The 18,347-nt window shown below is 46.7% G+C and overlaps 1 protein-coding gene across 2 annotated transcripts in view; it reads right to left on the reverse strand.

Moving 5' to 3' along the window:
- Nucleotides 1–18,347, reverse strand: part of LOC8025057 (cardioacceleratory peptide receptor) — a 222,653-nt gene that overhangs the window by 117,462 nt on the left and 86,844 nt on the right. The gene's annotated exons all lie outside the window — the stretch shown is intronic.

Consider the following 18,347-nt stretch of genomic DNA (forward strand, 5'->3'; position numbering starts at 1 on the left):
ACTGTACGATGGTAACCGCACGACCGCACGGCGTCCATTTGCAATCCATGGCCCCGTCGCGGGTTCACGCGTGCGCAGACTTTTGCCGAATTTATGTCGAGTTTTGGCCGAACTTTCCTTCAAAAGTTCGGTATTTGACGAACTTCGCCGAGTCTGAAGTTCGGCAGATTTGGTCTATCACTACAAAATACCAGCTTGGTGGGAACTAGTCGCGGGGCCGCTGCGACAGTGCGACTGCGATTTTAATTGCACATTTATTGGATATCGCTCGGACGAGAATCGCAGCACGTGAAACAGTCTTAACTCGGATTCATTTGGGTAAGATTTGGAACACAGTCTATTGGCGAATTCGCGTGGTTCTTTCTGCGCGCTCTAGAGCGCTCTTTCCAGAGCGCGCGAGATCGGGTGGTGGAAAGAGAGTGCTGTGGCCTGATCGGCTGGCTCATTCCGAGAGCGCCTCTCCCTCTCAGAGCGCTCCCTAGCACTCCGTCTGTAGCCGTCGCAGTGCGGGGCGGCGCAGGCGTCACGTGGTACTTGGATGGGGATCACGTGGTTTTGTTGACGTTGGCCGGCAGTGGTCTGTGGTGGTGTGCGGGTCGGGCAGGACGGCGATGATATCTGGTTCTACGAAGTGCTTGTGCATTCGACGGGGCGAGGATTACAACGGACAGGACGATATTCGTTTTTGACCGTAACAGGAAAAGTCGACGTGTGAAGTGTTCCCAGTGCTTTCACGAGATCGTTCATCTCACGGCGGTGAATCCGCTAAGCCTAACCGACGAAGAAACAGCTCTCAAAGCTCGCTGCTGTTTTACCGGGTTCTGTCGTCGCTTCAAGAAATTTTCAGATTTGGTAAAAGTTCGTTCAAAAATTTGTGTTGCATATTAAAGGGAGATCCGAATATAATGCACTGTGATTCGTGTCACATGGCGATATGGGCTTTATCCTGCTTGCACGATATTTCGTCGTGAGAAAAATGCGGTTTATTAACCAGTTTATATTTGCCCGCTCTGCCGTACGCATGACCGCTATCGCAGCGCGTTCACTGTCGAAAATGCGATGTGTTGACAACTCTTTCCAAACGTTGGCTTTTGTTCTGCAAAATTCAAATCGCATACTGCTGTTTTTTTTTTTTCTTTTTGTTTTTACATGCCCGTGCGTAAAACAATTTACGGCACAGCCATTATTTGGTCACGTTGCGAGCGTGAATTCTGCTCAATTGTAACCCGGACGCTGCAAAATCTTTTTTTTTTTTTTAATGCATCACCAATCTTAGGAAGTTTTACTTCCGTGACTGGTCTGAGAGTGTCAGAGCGCTCTGAACCCAGCAGTTGTGATCGGCTGAAAAAGATCCCGAGTAGCTCTGGCGGCGAGGAGGGGGCGCTCTTGTGAATCAAGGCCAGGGGAGAGAGGTGACCACTCGAATTCACCGACAACTGCTGGATCGCGGTTCCCCGCTCCGCGAATGCGGCCACCGGACGAGAATCTTTGAGGTACTGGAAGTCGACCACGGTGCGGAGGCTTGTAAGCATGCGTGCTGAAAGACATGGTTTCTGCTTGTTCGCTGTCATTCGCCGAGGAAGATTTTTTTCAAAACATTGTTTAAATGGTCGTAGTTGCATTTGGGAACCCGTGGAACTTTATACGAAGCGGTATCACCGCAGGAGAAAGTCACAACTCGTTCAATGTAAGTCTAGTGGCGCCATCAAAGGACAATTAGCAGGCCGGGTGCTGCGCCTCGGCCTTCGCACGCTTGGATACCAAAGAAGAATTCACGCAGCATGGATGATTTTGAAGGTGTGTCGCGCGTTCAAGTGTATTTGCTTCTGGAGCAGCGTTATACCTTATTATGACGACTGTATTTGTAACTTGCCGCACTCCCAACGTTTTAATCCGCGCTGACGGAACAGGAGGAGAACAGCACAGCGGCGGCAGTGGTCGTTCACTGGCTTCGATATATTTTCTAGCAATCAATTGAGTGGAAGGAAACGGAAATTCTTTTCCCCGCTCCCCGTATCTCCCGAACACTTCAGACACCCCTGGTTTTATTGTTCAAAAGCGGAGATGTAGTTTGTAACCCGCGATTAACGGCGTTGACCTATCTGTGTTTCCATATGATGTGAGTAACTCGGATACGTTCTAGTAAATTTCAGAAATTATTGATACACATAGTGCATAAAAGCAAGCACTCATTAGTGCAGCTTACCGGAACAGCTGGACGATCCAAAACTCCGCGACCGATGCATGTGGACGTCTACGCGCGACACACCTTCAAACATTTTCCGAGGGGTTAACACGTCCACAGAGCGTCGATTCTTGATCGCTATCCAAACGCGTGCGAAGGCGGAGACACCGCACTTCGGCGTTCGATGACGCTGCGAGACTTTTCCAGACACGAGCCGTGTCACTTCTGGGAGGACCTTGCCTCGGGAGGTTCGTGCGAGCGCGGCTTTCTTCTTTTTCTTCGTGGAAACTCGTGTTTTTTTGGGATGTGGTTCAGCATCCATCCATGCAAACCCCACACAATGACACGTAGAGGGAAGGCCGTAGCACTTGGAGCCATGCCGTCACCAAAGTAAGAGGGAGGAGGCAATCCTGGAAGTTGGGCTTCCTCTTGAGTACTTCTACTTGATCCTCTTTTTTTTTTTTTTTTTTCTCTTTTTCGTTGACGAACTGTCGGCGATTTGTACGCCGTAGTAGTCGTAGCGCCGTATTCAAAATGTTGCTAAATATAATTTTTAATTCAGCCGTTTTTATAAGTTAGAATTTTTTATAATAAAAATCATGTTATACCTTTAACTTATTTCCGAGGTTGCGATTGCAAATTTGTATATTATGTACAAAAAAAAAACAGAAAAAAAAATGGAAGTACCGCCTTGACCCAGAGGTCGGCTGTCGTCGCGTTGCCGCCGCCATCGGTCTTGGAAGGTGAAACCACATGGGTTATTCAATCGTTCCCTTTATGGCGTCCTTTCGTGTGTTTGTGAGATTCGACTGTCCACAGAGAACGTCGAGACGCTGCAGGAGAAGGGTATATGCATAAAGGTCACCGGCGAGCTGAAGTACTGCGACGACGTTTTCGGTTAGGTAAAGCGCTGCCGGCTTGCAAAAGAGGTTTCCGTTATGCATCTTTTCTTACTTGATTCTTCCGTTAATAGGGAGTTTTAGAATAACGTGCGCAATTTTAGCGCACGCTACCGCTAAATTTAGCGCTTGCATTAGCGCACGCGACGCAAGAGAGTTTTAGGATACCGTTTCTCCGTCGCGACGCAAAAGCCCAAGCAGCTCGCGCATGCGACGCCAGCAAGATACAGTCAAAATTTTTATTTCACGCACGAAATGCTGTAACTTTAGAAAAAAACAAGTTTTTTGGTTCAGAGTACCGTTTTAAATATGTTTAAACATGAGAATGCAACGCGAGCGGTTGACCGGTCGTGTCCGCTTGCGTCGCCTAGGCAAGAGAAGTCTCGTGTACTGACTGACCTTCGCACATCGTACCTTCGCCGAGAAATGTTCGCGCGTTGCAAGCATCAAGTTGCCGGTGATTGTTGCCAAACCGAGTACAATGTCGTCCCGTATTGAAAATCGCAGTCGCGAAGATGCCGCCGACGTCGCACTCACGACGCCGTAAAAGCGGCCGCCGACAAAATCGTGGAAGCCGCCATTTTTGCTTAACTCTGCTCGTCTTGGCTTTAGCCAACTTCTCATCACGAATCCTCCTTGGAGAAGCGCAAAGACTCTTTGCGTACGCACGCTATTTCCGAGAAATAGCGCACGCTAAAATTGCGCACGCAAAGCGCAAAACCTGGTTTGCGTTCGGAGCATGCGCAGTGGCGACGACGCTATTCTTTGCGTGCGCAAAGCTTTAGCGTGCGCTATTCTAAAACTCCGTAATGACGTGTGTGCGTAATCTACTGTTTTTTTCTTATGCTACGGTTTTTGTGCTTTGTTTTTGATGTGGCTTAAGAGACTTTGTGAAGTCTCTCGAGCTACAGTTTAACGAAAAAATAGAGGGAAAAGGTAGCAATGTCGCGTTTTCCTCCCTTCTACTGACGCGCCCCCGAGCGGACACGAGAAGAAGGGAGGAACCGAGACGTTTTTCTCCTTCTCCAGGCAGACGGGAGAAAGCTTCTTTCCGCCCTCCCGACTCATTTTGTTTGGGTTTCGTTTTTCGAGCGCGTCGCACACGTTGTTTAATAAAAGTGAGTTCATTGAGCTTCAGCAGAACATTTCGGTTGCATTGACGTTTTTACCACTAATTTTGTCAAAAGAGCCAACGAAACCACTAGAAACGGCGAAGTTCTGGAGCAGTGCCGGCAGCTCTACGTGCACTGGGCTAAGATTAGATGGCCATCTCCGGATTGCGGAACCCAAGCGAAGCTAGGGGTGTTGCGAACTTTTGTCGAACCGAATTTCAAGTTCGAACTTTCTTCCTCCAAGATTTCCCTTTCTCGCACTCCCACGGAGCGGGCGGGCTTTGAGCTTGAAGGCGAAAAAGGGATCGACTGGTTTGATCCCGTTCGACGATTCTTCCACCTTTTAACTAGATTCGACGGGTTCAACTTTGTGGTCAGTGTGGCCAGACCTTAATACAAGCATGTCTAGTTTTGGATAATTTTTTTTATGCAAAGGGTTATTTCAATTTTTTTAACAGTTGCAATAAAAGAAACAAGATCTAATCTTGTTTCTTTTACATGCAGCCAGAAAAGGGTGCCGACATACCAAGAGGCCGCGTGCAAGACAGGTACGCACAGAGCATTAGGGCTCGCGCTGTGGTTTTTGGCTTTGCTCAGACCTGAGGTGGAATGATGTATAGTTATGGTATATAATGTATAGTTTCTGTGAAAAATTCCTCAGATGGCATATGACAGAGAGGATGTCCTACATGCTGGATTCTTCTTCTTTTATTTTTCATTTCGTGTTTTCTTATGTTGATATGTTTTAAAAAGATGAGAAAGAAAGTAAGTCGTGAGTCAGCGCTGTGTCTCTGTCCCTTCTTATACTTGTCCTTGTGTTCGTTTGCGCTGTTTTATTTCTATGTTTACAAGATCTAATCACTGAAGAAGTTAATAACTTATATTTTTGTACTGTATTAACTGAAATAACCAATCAGTGCTGCCCTTAATTCATCCCTTTGCCATCACCATCCCATCCGAAGCCAACTGGCCAACCTGTCGCGCGTGCGCATAGCAGTCGAACCTGAGTCGAACTTTTGTCGAACCTTTCACAAGAAGGTCGAAAAAGTCGAACCTGGTCGACCTCGACCTCGACCGATTCGCGGCACTTCTAAACGGAACCACGCAGAACAATGTGACGACGTTGACGACATTATAGAAATAGCTGCAACTGCGTGCAAGACAAGCAGGTTTTGCTGCCGGGTGCCTGGGTGCCTTCTGTGCCGAGTTCGGTTCTGTTTTCCGATGCTGAGTGCAAACCGGCAATCAACATGGTTCTGCATTTCTGCGTGTCAGGAACATCGCGATGGCAGTGTTGCGCGTTGTGAACGGAAGACTGGAATTATCGCCGATGTGACTGTGCGTTCGTGTATCAGCGGTGTAACAACAAGATGACATGGCGTAAGCTGTCTGTTATTGATGCCGCCGGATGGGCCGCGATCGGAGGGGGCGGGTGTTGCAGGGTGACATTCCCTTTACATTAAAGAGTTTAAGACCGCTGGAGTGATTACGGTGCAATCGATCGACCTGAGGATAGTCATGTCGGAACGCTGGTCTGAACCGTAGCTCCTATTGTACAGTGGCCAATGTGACTGTCGTCTGCGATATCCTGTTGTCCCCCCCCCCGTGCCAAGTCTCTTAGTTTGCGAGTGTTAAATAAGGTAAGCAATGATTGCCTTGTCCAACCATTGTCACACATTGAGGCTTCGAGGGACAAAGTTACGCTCGCGCCCTGCCGTCACTCTATTAGTTTCGACGACACGAAGTAAAAAGCTTTTCGTCCCTCTACTTTGTTTCGTAGGAACTAGTGAAGGTACTTTTGCCGCCTCGCGACGATGTCGTTCCGCTCAACCGGCACCGAGCTTCGCGCTTGGAACCGATTGACGTTGCCGATGTCGCGGAGCGGACGATGCACTATTTTCTCGAGAGTGGAGACACTTGTAGCGGCCGCATTACACCCGTGGCTGCGCCAACCTCCTTCGCCCGTATTATAAATATGTCCGTGCTTTCCGCGTGGATGTCCAAACCGAAAGTTAAAATTTCGCTCTGTATACGCGCGTCGGAACATGCATCTTTTTACGTGTTCCGGTAGACGAATCCAAAAACATGTCGGTTTGGACCGCGCTTTAGAGGATTACAAAACGGTCTTGTCTCTATCGGTCGGAGTCAAACGCAAGTGTGTAAATGGATCTTTACAACTTTAAAATCTTTTACGGCGAAATAAAACACTGCTGTCATCTATGGGGTAGCAATGGAACAATTTGTATTTCCGTATATTTCCTATTTTGTTCGAGCGTCATTCCTTCTTTCTGGGCTTGAACAGCTTTTGCCGATGCTATAAATGACCATATGGCATAGATGGTGCGTACATTTGCACTCGCAACTATCGCAAAATATTCGCGTTCGTGAAATTCCATTCAAGGGTCAACTCAAAAATGGCGCCAGCGTGCCTTAGGCCTGTTCCATCGTTCCGAGAGAGAACGCAAGAACTCGCGGTCCTAAGCGAACGCAAGTGCGTGAACGGGCCAAATCAGGACGAGACGAATGCTCAGCCAATCCAGTCCTGCTCCACCGTATATAATCCTTCCGCTCCATCTCTGGGACTCAGGGAGTCACCAGGTACCGACTGCAGAACGACTAACCCTGACCCGTCCGTATTTATTACTTCATTCGTCGCCCTGCCCGGGTGCGTATGCCGCATATATGCGGTGCTGTTTGGGGGCCGTGATTGCATTCACGGGGCACCGAGAGCTGTCGGCCGCTGGGGCCTTCCGCGCGTGTAATGGCATGCACACACATCGACCCGGCGGTCGGGACAAACAAAGCTCGCGGCCGCCGCCGGCACTCCTCGTCCGTCGTCGGGATCCGCAAACAACGCCAGTTATCGGGTCGGCAGGCCGCAGCGCGCCGTGGTGGTCAGGGAAAGCGGGGATCGGTCCGTCAGAAATGACGCGATATACCCGAGATCCGCGCGTTATTTGGGCAAGCGTTTCTTTTCCTGCTTCTGTATACTCCGCTGTCGGCCAACGTTGGACCGCGGGAGACGATACGGGTCATCTCGATAGCGTCCGCGAACGTGTCACGTGACCAAGCGTTTCACGCGTCGCTGTGCGTCCCTCCCAAAGGTCAGATGACCGTCGCACGGCGTTGTATTAGATTTGGTGACTCGTAGCTTCCGCTGCGGTCTATCATAACCAGACTTGTGCCTATCTCAAATACTCTACTCAGGATACTGTATTTCAAATACTTTTTTGAAGTACCTTGGTATCTTGCAAATACTTTTGATCGAGAGTATTCGATACTGTATTTTAATTACATTTCTGAGTATCTTGTACACTTTACCTCAAATACAGTTTTGACATTTTACCATCCTCTGAGTTTTTTGGTATGAAGTGGCGTGGGCGTGGAATCTATTATCTTGTCAAGGAGTTTGTCTCATCAGTGTCATTAGAAAAGATTATTACTAGCCGTTGGTTTAATAACTTCCTTACGAATCTCCGTAATAAAAAAAAACGGTTGTTTTCCTTGGCCAAGACAAAGGATTCTCCTGAATCCTGGCTAAGTACAAGGAAAAAGCTAAAACGTACAAAAAAAAATTAAAAAAAAGTAAATCAAAGTTTTTTAATCCTGATTTGCCCAATATGCTATCAACCAACGCTCAAAAGTTTTGACAGACGGTCTCGCCTACACGTCAAAATCCGTCTCCCTTTGTCAACGAGAGTAGGGGAACAATCGTGTCACTTTTTGACTCTGCGTCCCTATTTAACTTCTACTTTAGTTCAGTTTTTACCAGGGAATCATTGACTCTACCGTTAGCTTTGCATCCTGTTAGTACGAGTATGGATTCAATAATGTTCACTCCGTGAGGAATTGCTAAAATCATTGACTATTTGCATCCAAATTCTGCTCGCGGTGACGGTAACATTTCGGCGCAGTTTTGGAAACTAACTAAAGATAAAATATTCACTCTTTTGTGCCACCTTTTCCAAGCCTCTTTGGAATCTTCAGAAATATCCGCCGATTTGAAATTGGCAAAAGTTATTTCTATTCTTAAATCATCTGATCGCAATAATCCGTCCCACTATAGGTCGATCTTTCTTACCAGTATTCTTTGCAAAATAACGGAGGACGTCTTCTACTCTCAAGTTATGGACTATCCGAACGATAACAACTATCTTTCACCCAATCAGCATGGCTTTCGTAAAACCCATTCATGCGAAGCTCAGCTATTTGTATTTGTGACGGACTTGCATGACAGCTTTAACGCCTCCTCTACCACCGATTCAATGTTCATCAATTTCGCTAAGACCTTCAACACTGTCCTTGATCAATGGTTGCTACAGAAACTTTCAATTCTAAACATAAAAACGACGGGATCAATTGGATCTCTTCTTTTAGCTAATCGCAAACATTCTGTGTTAATTGGCGACACCTCATCCCATCTAATTTCAGTAAAATTCAATGTACAACAGGGTACCGTCCTAGGACCCTTGCCTTTTCTGGTTTACATTAAGGACCTACCACCACTAATGTCGTCATCCGTAAGACTTTTTGCCAACTATTCTGTTATACACTGCCGGATTTCCCATCTCAGTGACTCAGAAATCCTCCAACGAGGCATAGACATTCTGGAGGAATGGTGCTTAACATGGCAAATAAATATTAATATCGCGAAAACAAATATTTTCTCCTTCAATCGTTCAAAAACATATGTTCCGCCTTACTCTTAGAACTTTGTTGCTATTTCACCTGTCGCCTCTTATAAATACCTTGGTATCACTTTCCCAGAGGACCTGTCTTGGAATACTCACATTGATAACATAATTAACAAATCCTCTAGAACTTTCGGTTTTCTCCGGAGGTACTTTTGCCAATCCCGAAAGGATGTAAAGCTAATCGCACACAAAACCCTCGTCCGATCTAAACTTGAATATGCCAGCACGATATGGGACCCTCACCAATCTTACCTGATCAATAGGCTAGAATCAATTCAATACAGGGCAGCCCGATTCATTCATCCAAACTATTTTTTTTTTTCAAAAACCAGCGTCTCTTAACTTAAGAATCTTTCAAACCTAACTTCCCTCGATGTACGTAGCAAACTATATCGTTTTTTCATTTTCCAAATTCTCCATAGCACCATCTATTTTCTTCTTCTATCTCGTCTGTCTCTTTTTCGTAAGATATAATATGCCATCTCTCATGCTGATGTACTGCAAGCCTTCCTCATACGTTTTCCTCCGTCATGATCATTCCCTGAAGGTTGAGCCAATATTCGGTCGCGCTAATAGATTCAAATTTTCACCACTCGCGCTTTCTATTACAAACTGAAACTCGCTCACTGACAATATTGCTAAAGAGCAAGGTCCTTCTGTGTTTCGCAAGAAATGTTTCGTTCTAATAACCTCATTAACGAACACTATATTTGCCTCATTATTTTAGTGTGAATTACCAATGTTACCAGTCCTTGTGTATAGTTTTCCTTCGTGTGTTTAAGTATTGTTTATGAGTAATTGACGTTTAATCTATTTAGTATGTTGTTATTGCCGCTACGAATTCTTGTTTGCCCCTCGTATAATGCATTCCATGAGAACGCCCTTGAGGGTAATAACCCTGAACTTGAAGAAAGGGGTTGCGCATAAAACAAGACTTTTGATTTTTACATCACTCTTGACATCGTTGTGGTCCTCGAAGTTTCGTTACTATGCATTTTTGACGTCCTTGCACTACGCTATATGCGAACATTTCTAAAAAAACAATCGGAGTCTCGCAAAGAGCGCAGCCTCCCTATTGTGTCATGGTGCTAGCATAAACAAACATGGCGGCGCCCATGGAACAGAGCAGACGCCGGTCAGTACCGATGCGCGCTAGACAGAAGGGCCCCTCGCGACACAAAGAACCAAGTCGGTCGTTGTTCTGCGCTGCATATGTTGCCGTCGTCTCGACTGCGTACGTCCGTCGTATGAATCGATGTTACATGTCACCAAATCACAGTTGTTAGACTCTCGCGACAGAAATCGACACGCCCGTGAAATAAGAGAGCCAATTTCATTCATACGCTCCGGAAAGCTCCGATTTCTATCCCCACTTTCTCGTTCGCCTTTCAAAGAAGACGCCAGGCGTGGATCAATCGAACCGAATCCGGTACTTTCACTGTTGCTAAGTTGCCATCTGAATTTTCTTTTTTTTTTTTTTTTACGAGCATTAAGACGAATTTTTTTAAATAAACTGATATTCTAAAAGATCTATAGGTTTTGTGTGACTAAAGCAGTACAAACCAACTTGCTGTTTACGAACAAGCCCGCATTTTCCCGCAACCTTTGTGTGGGCACTGAGCGAGTGCTGAAACCAGGGCAAGTGGCTGCCTTTTCTGACCGCAGTCAGCAATTCGCCCCATGCCTGCAAACCAGCGCCGAAAGCAAACTCATACCTGACGAAACGCGCGACGCTCCAAGTTCTTAAACCTACCCCGCATTATTTCGCACGAGGCGATACTCAATAACTCCGTGAACAGCGCACAAACGACTGAGTAAAGTGAGAGACAATATGGCGACTCCGCTAGCAGACTGCAGAGTTGTCCCCAGTCTGTGAGGACCGCCGGCCCGGCAACGGTGAGGCACTCTATTGTCTCCGTGAGTTGTGCTTGAAAGGGATGAAATTCAATAAAAGATGGCCCCCGCCCCCCCCCCCCCACTTTCTTCCCCTGAAAAAAAAAAAAAAAAAAAAAAATCACAAACGAAACATTTTGTTGCGAAAAAAAAAAAAAAATCCGAACACTCAGGAAATTGATTCTGGTAACCACGGCAGGCAGGCGCTATTTAATACCGAAACAGCGCTGCACCCGGACAACACAAAATCTAGTTTGCAGCTCTCTCTTCGATTGTTCGTGCTGCGACAATAAATGGGGGCGCTCTGCTGTTGACAGTGACAAATCGAAAAGGAAACGTTTTCGGCGAAGAGCGAATTTCGTCTGCAGAAGTTGAGTGGCGACTAAACTACAATGCATGCAGGGACGCGTTCCCGACTGACAGTGCGTAGCCAAGAATATTTAAGGGGAGGGGGGCTGAAACTTCCTAAGCCCCGCCCTCCTGGCTACGCCACTGGCCACTGGTGTGTTAGCGTCTATATTCCGCCCACGCACCGAGATCGGTCCCAGAGTGGCAACAAACAAAGTCTCAAAAGCCAGAGTGTTACGCTGTTGGATGTTGCGACCCTGGTGGTTGGTCGTAGCAGTTCCGGTAAAACGCAATAAAAAAACCGAGTGTCGCGCCTGCTGTCACGGCATCCCAAATCCTGGTTGCTAAAGCTTCCGTTGACTGTCAAGCTGCAGTGGGGGCGACCGGCCGCAGAACGGGCATCTGCCACATCGACCACCGCTGCTGCAATACCGCCAGGATTGTGGCCGGCGGCAGCATGGCTGACCGTCATCAGGCGGAAATCAAGAGACCCGTTTTTTTTGGACGCGATAAACACAGCCGTCAGAGACGCGTTCTAGGCACCATTATTAAACTCCGTCGGGGGTTCCTCCCGGCCAGGGTTAAAGCTGCTCTAGACCTTTAGCTTTCAAGTGAGGAGCCAACATACGGGAACTGTCTTTAGGGTAAATGGATGAATGAATGGATGGACGGATGGATGTTAATGGCCTATGTAACGGGTGGTAGCTTGCGCCACCTAGCCCATGTCTAAAAAGACAATCTACGACCATTGTTGCCAAACGCCAGCTCAGACGGCCGCCAAATCTGACGAGCCACCATCTTGGTCCCCGGTTATTTGCTCGGAAAGCGGTGTACGGGTACGAATTTTCAGATTTTGTTGGTGTATGGTGTCGAACTCGCGACGTTTGGTCCCGACGCGTTACCGGAAACGCTCGGTTCTTGCAGAGTGACGCGGAACATTCCATTCCCACTTGCCATCAAGATGGAACAGCACTCATACTCACGACGCAAACACGAGCAGCTGCAGTGGGTTCCCAAGGGTCTCGTTCGGCCTGCGCGAGCCAGCGTTTCTTTTGGGAAGCTGAACATGCGTGTGCCCCGCCTGCAGTGGTTAATACACTGCGGAATAGAACTCCCAAGCATTTCTGCTCCTCACGCCTCTCCCGCTAGCAGACTTCTCAGTTGCGAATGGCTCCCCCAAAACACAGCGGCTACAGCTAGAGAAGGAACTCGGTGCGTTGGCAGTATAGCGACTATCGAAGCTGGGCAAGCTGGGCGCGGTCTGAGATCCAAAATGGCGCGGCGCCTTTTGGTGGCCAAGGCAACCGACGCAGGCAATACAGGCCGGCGGCAGGGGGCGGCAAGTGGTGTGTCAAAGGATGACACCACCCTAAAGACGGAGTGCCGTATGTAGGCTCCCTACTGTCAAGTATTGAGCAGCGTCCCTGGCGGGAAAAATCGGATAGTTTGAGGTCGCGGTTTTGTTGCGCGTCGAGTCACGTTCCTTCAAACGCTGCGTTAGTGCGCGCTGATAGACGTATAAGGACGCTAAAGGCTCTGTTTGACTGCGATGTTGAGTGCAGCGAACGCAGCGCTGCAAAGAACGTGCGCCTTTCTTTGACCGGCGAGCATGAACTCGATAACTGCGACCAATCAGTACCTCTGTGCGCTGCGCTACGCCACGACAGTTATGCTCAACTTATAACAGAGCCTTAACAGGCGGTATAATCTGTTCACCCATAAGCTAAAACTACAGGCGAGTTTTAGCTTATGGGCGAGTTTCCTGCCCTTGCTGTGCGAAGCAACGAAAGCGTTGCGGAATCCAGGGAGCTCGCGCCGAAGGCGGAGCTTCCAGTCTCAACTTAAGCGGGCACTCACACCCCCTGGGCCGGTTTGCTCATCTTGCGGCTGCGGACGCGGCCGCGGCCAGGAGGGATTTTTACGTCACGTGACCAGCTCCATGGGGATAAGGAAGTACCTAGCGTCCCTGCCTAATGGCGGAGAGATCCGCATCGCTTCAAGCACAAAAGCCTAATTTCGCTCGCAGAAACTGATTGGAGGGTCTTTCAACTGGAATCTAATTGACCGCCCCTTTATACTGTAGGAGCGGCAGGTAAAGTTACGGCCAGGGAGGGCAAATAGGAGCCAAAATAAAGAAAAAACCACACGAGATAAAAGCGGTAGCGGTATTTTTATATACCTCCGCCGGCGCCTCGCCTCGCGCCTTCTGTTGTGGTCGAGAGGTTAAAGCGCCGGTACTTGTCGTCGCGGCGTGAAAGTTCCAGGTTCAAATCGTGCTAAGGACTTTTTTTTTTTTTTATTTTGCGCGTGTCTTTTGAACTGTGATCCTTTTTTGGAAATCATCCGCTTGCACTACTGCGCCTTACACGCTTTTACTGTTAGTCCCACCTGTTCAATCGAAACACCGGGAAGAAGAAAAAAAAAAGATCAACGCAAGTTAACGCGCTAATGCAATCATTTAGTAATGTTCATTAAAAGGAAACCAAGCTAACAACATCAGTATGGCTTTCACACAAGCGGAGCCGAAACAAGCATCCTTTCCCCAGCGTTTACAATTTTATCTGTTTTCAAATAACGCTCTTGCTACGATTCCTTTCAATAACAAGAGACGCCTATTTAGGACTAATAAAAACTGCAGTTGTAGCAATTAAAAAAAAAATAAAACAAGCAAAAAAAAAAAAGACTAGCAGCTGTGGATACATTGATTGAGCGAAATCCTACAGGCAAGGCAGCAGGTCAAACGTCTGAGAAAGTAGTAAAACTGAACTAAAAGAGATCATACTTTTCCTTGCATGGAATGAGAAAAAAATATATTTATACTCTTTACATTTTGTTGTGGCAATCGTTTTGTAATATTAACACATTACTTGTTGAATTTTAGTAGAATAGCAGACGATCACGACAAAATGCAAAAATGAATCAGGCATCGACCATCGCAAACCCTCTCTCTCATGCAATCACCTAAATTGACTTTGGATCAAGAAATGGAATTAATTATAATCAATTCCGTTTCTTGATCCAAAGTCATTTTAGGTGTTTGCATTAGAGAGAGGGTTTGCGATGGTCGATGCCTGATTCATTTTTTGCATTTGGTCGTGATCGTCTGCTAGTCTAACTAAAATTCAACAAGTAATGTGTTAATATTACAAAACGATTGCCACAACAAAATGTAAAGAGTATAAATATACTTTTTATCTCATTCCATGCAAGGAAAAGTATGATCTCTTTTAGTTCAGTTTTACTACTTTCTCAGACGTTTGACCTGCTGCCTTGCTTGTAGGATTTCGCTCAATCAATGTATCCACAGCTGCTAGTCTTTTTTTTTTTTTGCTTGTTTTATTTTTTTTTTAATTGCTACAACTGCAGTTTTTATTAGTCCTAAATAGGCGTCTCTTGTTATTGAAAGGAATCGTAGCAAGAGCGTTACTTGAAAAAAGATAAAATTGTAAACGCTGGGGAAAGGATGCTTGTTTCGGCTCCGCTTGTGTGAAAGCCATACTGATGTTGTTAGCTTGGTTTCCTTTTAATGAACATTACGAAATGATTGCATGAGCGCGTTAACTTGCGTTGATCTTTTTTTTCTTCTTCCCGGTGCTTCGATTGAACAGGTGGGACTAACAGTAAAAGCGTGTAAGGCGCAGTAGTGCAAGCGGATGATTTCCAAAAAAGGATCACAGTTCAAAAGTAAGACACGCGCAAAATACAAAAAAAAAAAAAAAAGTCTCTAGCGCGATTTGAACCCGGAACTTTCACGCCGCGACGACAAGTACCGGTGCTTTAACCTCTCGACCACAACAGAAGGCGCGAGGCGCGGCGCCGGCGGAGGTATATAAAAATACCGCTACCGCTTTTATCTCGTGTAGTTTTTTCTTTATTTTGGCTCTTATTTGCCCTCCCTGGCCGTAACTTTACCTGCCGCTCCTACAGTATAAAGGGGCGGTCAATTAGATTCCAGTTGAAAGTCCCTCCAATCAGTTTCTGCGAGCGAAATTAGGCTTTTGTGCTTGAGGCGATGCGGATCTCTCCGCCATTAGGCAGGGACGCTAGGTACTTCCTTGTCCCCATGGAGCTGGTCACGTGACGTAAAAATCCCTCCTGGCCGCGGCCGCGTCCGCAGCCGCAAGATGAGCAAACCGGCCCTGAGGTCGTATTTTTTGTTGTTGTCTAAAGCGATGCAAGTTGTAGTCATAGACAAAGAAAAAAATACCACTACGCGAAAAAACATTTTCCCACGGGCGCGCGCGCCTTTCTATTTGTACTGTTTTTTTTCTCCCTCTTCTCACCTCTCGCTTTTTTTTTATTTGTGACGTCGAAAAATTAAGAAATTTAGAAGTTTTGTAAGCAGCATTTTTTATAATGTTTAATAACGGCATTCGTAAAACATTTTTTTAACGAAATCGCGAATGCATTAAGTTTCTTCTTTTTGAAATATCAAAAAATCGGAGTCCGGAGCGACGTCGCCTCCTGGCTTTTTATCCTCCAGCGGAAAGCATGGCGGAGCTGGCGGTGCTCGGCACATGGGGCACTGAGGATGAGCGGTGAGTCGGGGAATCGGACGAAGTTTTATTTTTAGGTGCCCGACGTCCTCTCAGATTTCGAAAAGGAAATCGTAAAACGGTCAAAACGTACCCCCCAATTCATAAGTGTAACTTAACTGAAGCCACACCTCGGCTTCCTGAAGACCGCCTCAAGACCCACCTCGACTTGAAAGCGCTCAAGTTGGCTTTTTTTTTTTTTTTCATTTCATAGACCCTCCTGCGCACTTCCATCGTCAAGTCCGGTTGAAGTCACGGCTAGCCGCGGGACTCCACCTCTGGGAGCGGGAGTATCGTCCTTTTTTACACCTAAAATTTGTTTTACAAATTATTTGGTGAAGTTTTTTTTTGTTACACTTGTTTAGAACTCGCAGATTAAAAAAAAAACAAAAAAAAAACATTATCATAAATGTTTTAAAAACTAAAGTTGTACGCGCACTTGAGACAAAATGATGCTTTCGTCTGGCAACGTTCGCACAGCGGGAGCGTAATCGGGACTAGGAAGCGTGCTTCAAGCTGATCGCCGTCGTCGCCCTCATCTCTTTTGTTTGAGATTTCCCCAAACTCTCACGGCTACTGAAAACAAATCTGCGCCGCGCTTTACCGTCGATGAAAAGCAGTTTCTTGGGCTTGTGCAGAAGCATAAAACTGTATTAGAATGTAAAAAAACAGCAAATCTGAAGGCGGAAACGTGGGAGCGACTTAGGACTGAGTATAACTGTACGCCTGACGTCAGATCAGTCCGCGGGACTCTATACAGCTAAAAAAATGTTGGGGGAATCTCAAACGGAAGTGGAAAGAAGAAGAGTCGGGCCAGAAACGACAAATTTACAAGACAAGTAATTGGCCAAGTTACTTTGAGCAGTCGAAGCACTTCAACGTGTGCGATTCGCGAATCTCGCTATCGCAGCCTTTTTATACTACCTTTTCGCCAGCTTGTCATTCCGTATTGTCAGAGTTTCCCCATCAATATTTATGTTGAGAGGCTAGATCAAAGTATGGCAAGACCGCAACATACATGCAGTGTGATGAGTGCAGTTGATTTTCTGATTTTCTCCATAGCTATGTGTGCCCAGTTTTACCTGAACCTTATAGAAATAACATCTACCCCCGAACCCTGTGATTTGAAAGTAAGCATTTGGCAGAAATCTGCCTGGTTGGGTAAGAACAATTAGAAGAGGGGGAAGGAACGCCAACCAAAAATAAAAAGGAGCCCAACGTTTCGAAACCTGCTTGGTTTCTTCTTCAGGGGCGACTGTGTGCGCGAGGAGCAAGTGGTCTTCTTTTACGGCGGTGGACGTGATGTTTTCGCGATCGTAATGTGGCTGAGCCCGCTGACGTAGGCGGACGGTAAAGCGCCAAGCGACCGATTGATGTTTTGCAATGTGGTTTGGATGTGCCATGACTCGACGAAGAGCCTCTGCCGGGAGTTGGTCTCAATGTCGAGGATGCGTGTGTTGTCGAAGTCAATACGGTGGTCGTTCGAGTCACTCATCTGTGCATCTGTGCATCATCTGTAACATCTGTGCACACGGTTTTTGTTTGACTAATGTGGCGTCGTACAAGGAAGAAACGCGCTTCGGACAGTGACTGCAGAAGTGGTACCGCAACTTTACTTAACAAAATCTGCCGCAAAAAAAAAGTGTATTAACAGTTGTTATTTTTTTAAATAATATAATAATTACGTAAAATAAATTTACAGGGATCGGTCCGCCACTATCCCAGGCATTTTGGCGGACTCGGCATACAATGGAGCAGAGAAGCGAACGTCGAAGGTCCCAAAGGAAACCAGATATGGCTGGCGAGTATCTTTAAAGGCCGACGTACAACCTCGGCTTTCTGCAGGGAAGATAATCCTCTAGCGCTCCCCTCTCCTAAGCTGCGCGGGGGCTGCCAGGTTGGCGCAAGGCAAAACGTGGAGAGGATATAGGAAAGGAGGTGGTGGGTAAAAGTGGAAAGCGCGAAGTGTACGTCGGCCTTTAACAAAAAAAAAAGAAAGAAACGAAGAGCAAAATATCACTCGCAAGGTCGCTATCTAGTACTTATTAGCTTCATTTTTTTTTTTTGTCAAGAATCCGGCATGTTTTAATATAAACTAAGAAGTTGACAAGCAATCGAGCCACTGGAACGCGTCGCAAAAAAAAAAAAAAAAAAGGAACACGCCTAATGTATCGTAAAGGGCCTCTTTTTGTATCGCCTCTTCTCTTTCTTCGCCTTTCTGTCGCTCTCTTGTTTCGTTCTGTCTCCGGGGGACCCCGATGTGAGCGCCTGCGATTTACTGCGTTCCTCCACGGATACCACTGAGAAGGCTAGGCCTGGATCCGCGCGGCGCCATGCGCGTGGCATTTTCTTCTAGGTGGTATTGGCTCCACTCCCGGTTTCGCTTCCCTTTGTCGCGACGGTTCCCTCGGCGTCGCCTGGGAATAACTTTGATAAGGCTTAACCGACGACATTTTTTCCGCCTGTTTTGAGGACGGCACGAATTTAGCCTAGCGGAAGCACCCTTAGACGTAGCAGGGTCTGCATGCCTGCTCATTAAAGCTACGATAAAACAACTTCCCGGCTTTGGTTAAAATAGTTAATGCGAAAGAATTCACTCGGGGCTCAATATGAATAGCGTGCGGCGGCTCCGCCAGACACGCTCTAGCTCATGTGTACGGAAAGAAAAAGAAACGTATTTG

The sequence above is a fragment of the Ixodes scapularis genome, unplaced genomic scaffold (genome assembly GCF_016920785.2).
Source record: "Ixodes scapularis isolate PalLabHiFi unplaced genomic scaffold, ASM1692078v2 PGA_scaffold11__112_contigs__length_91849675, whole genome shotgun sequence".
NCBI lineage: Eukaryota > Metazoa > Arthropoda > Arachnida > Ixodida > Ixodidae > Ixodes > Ixodes scapularis.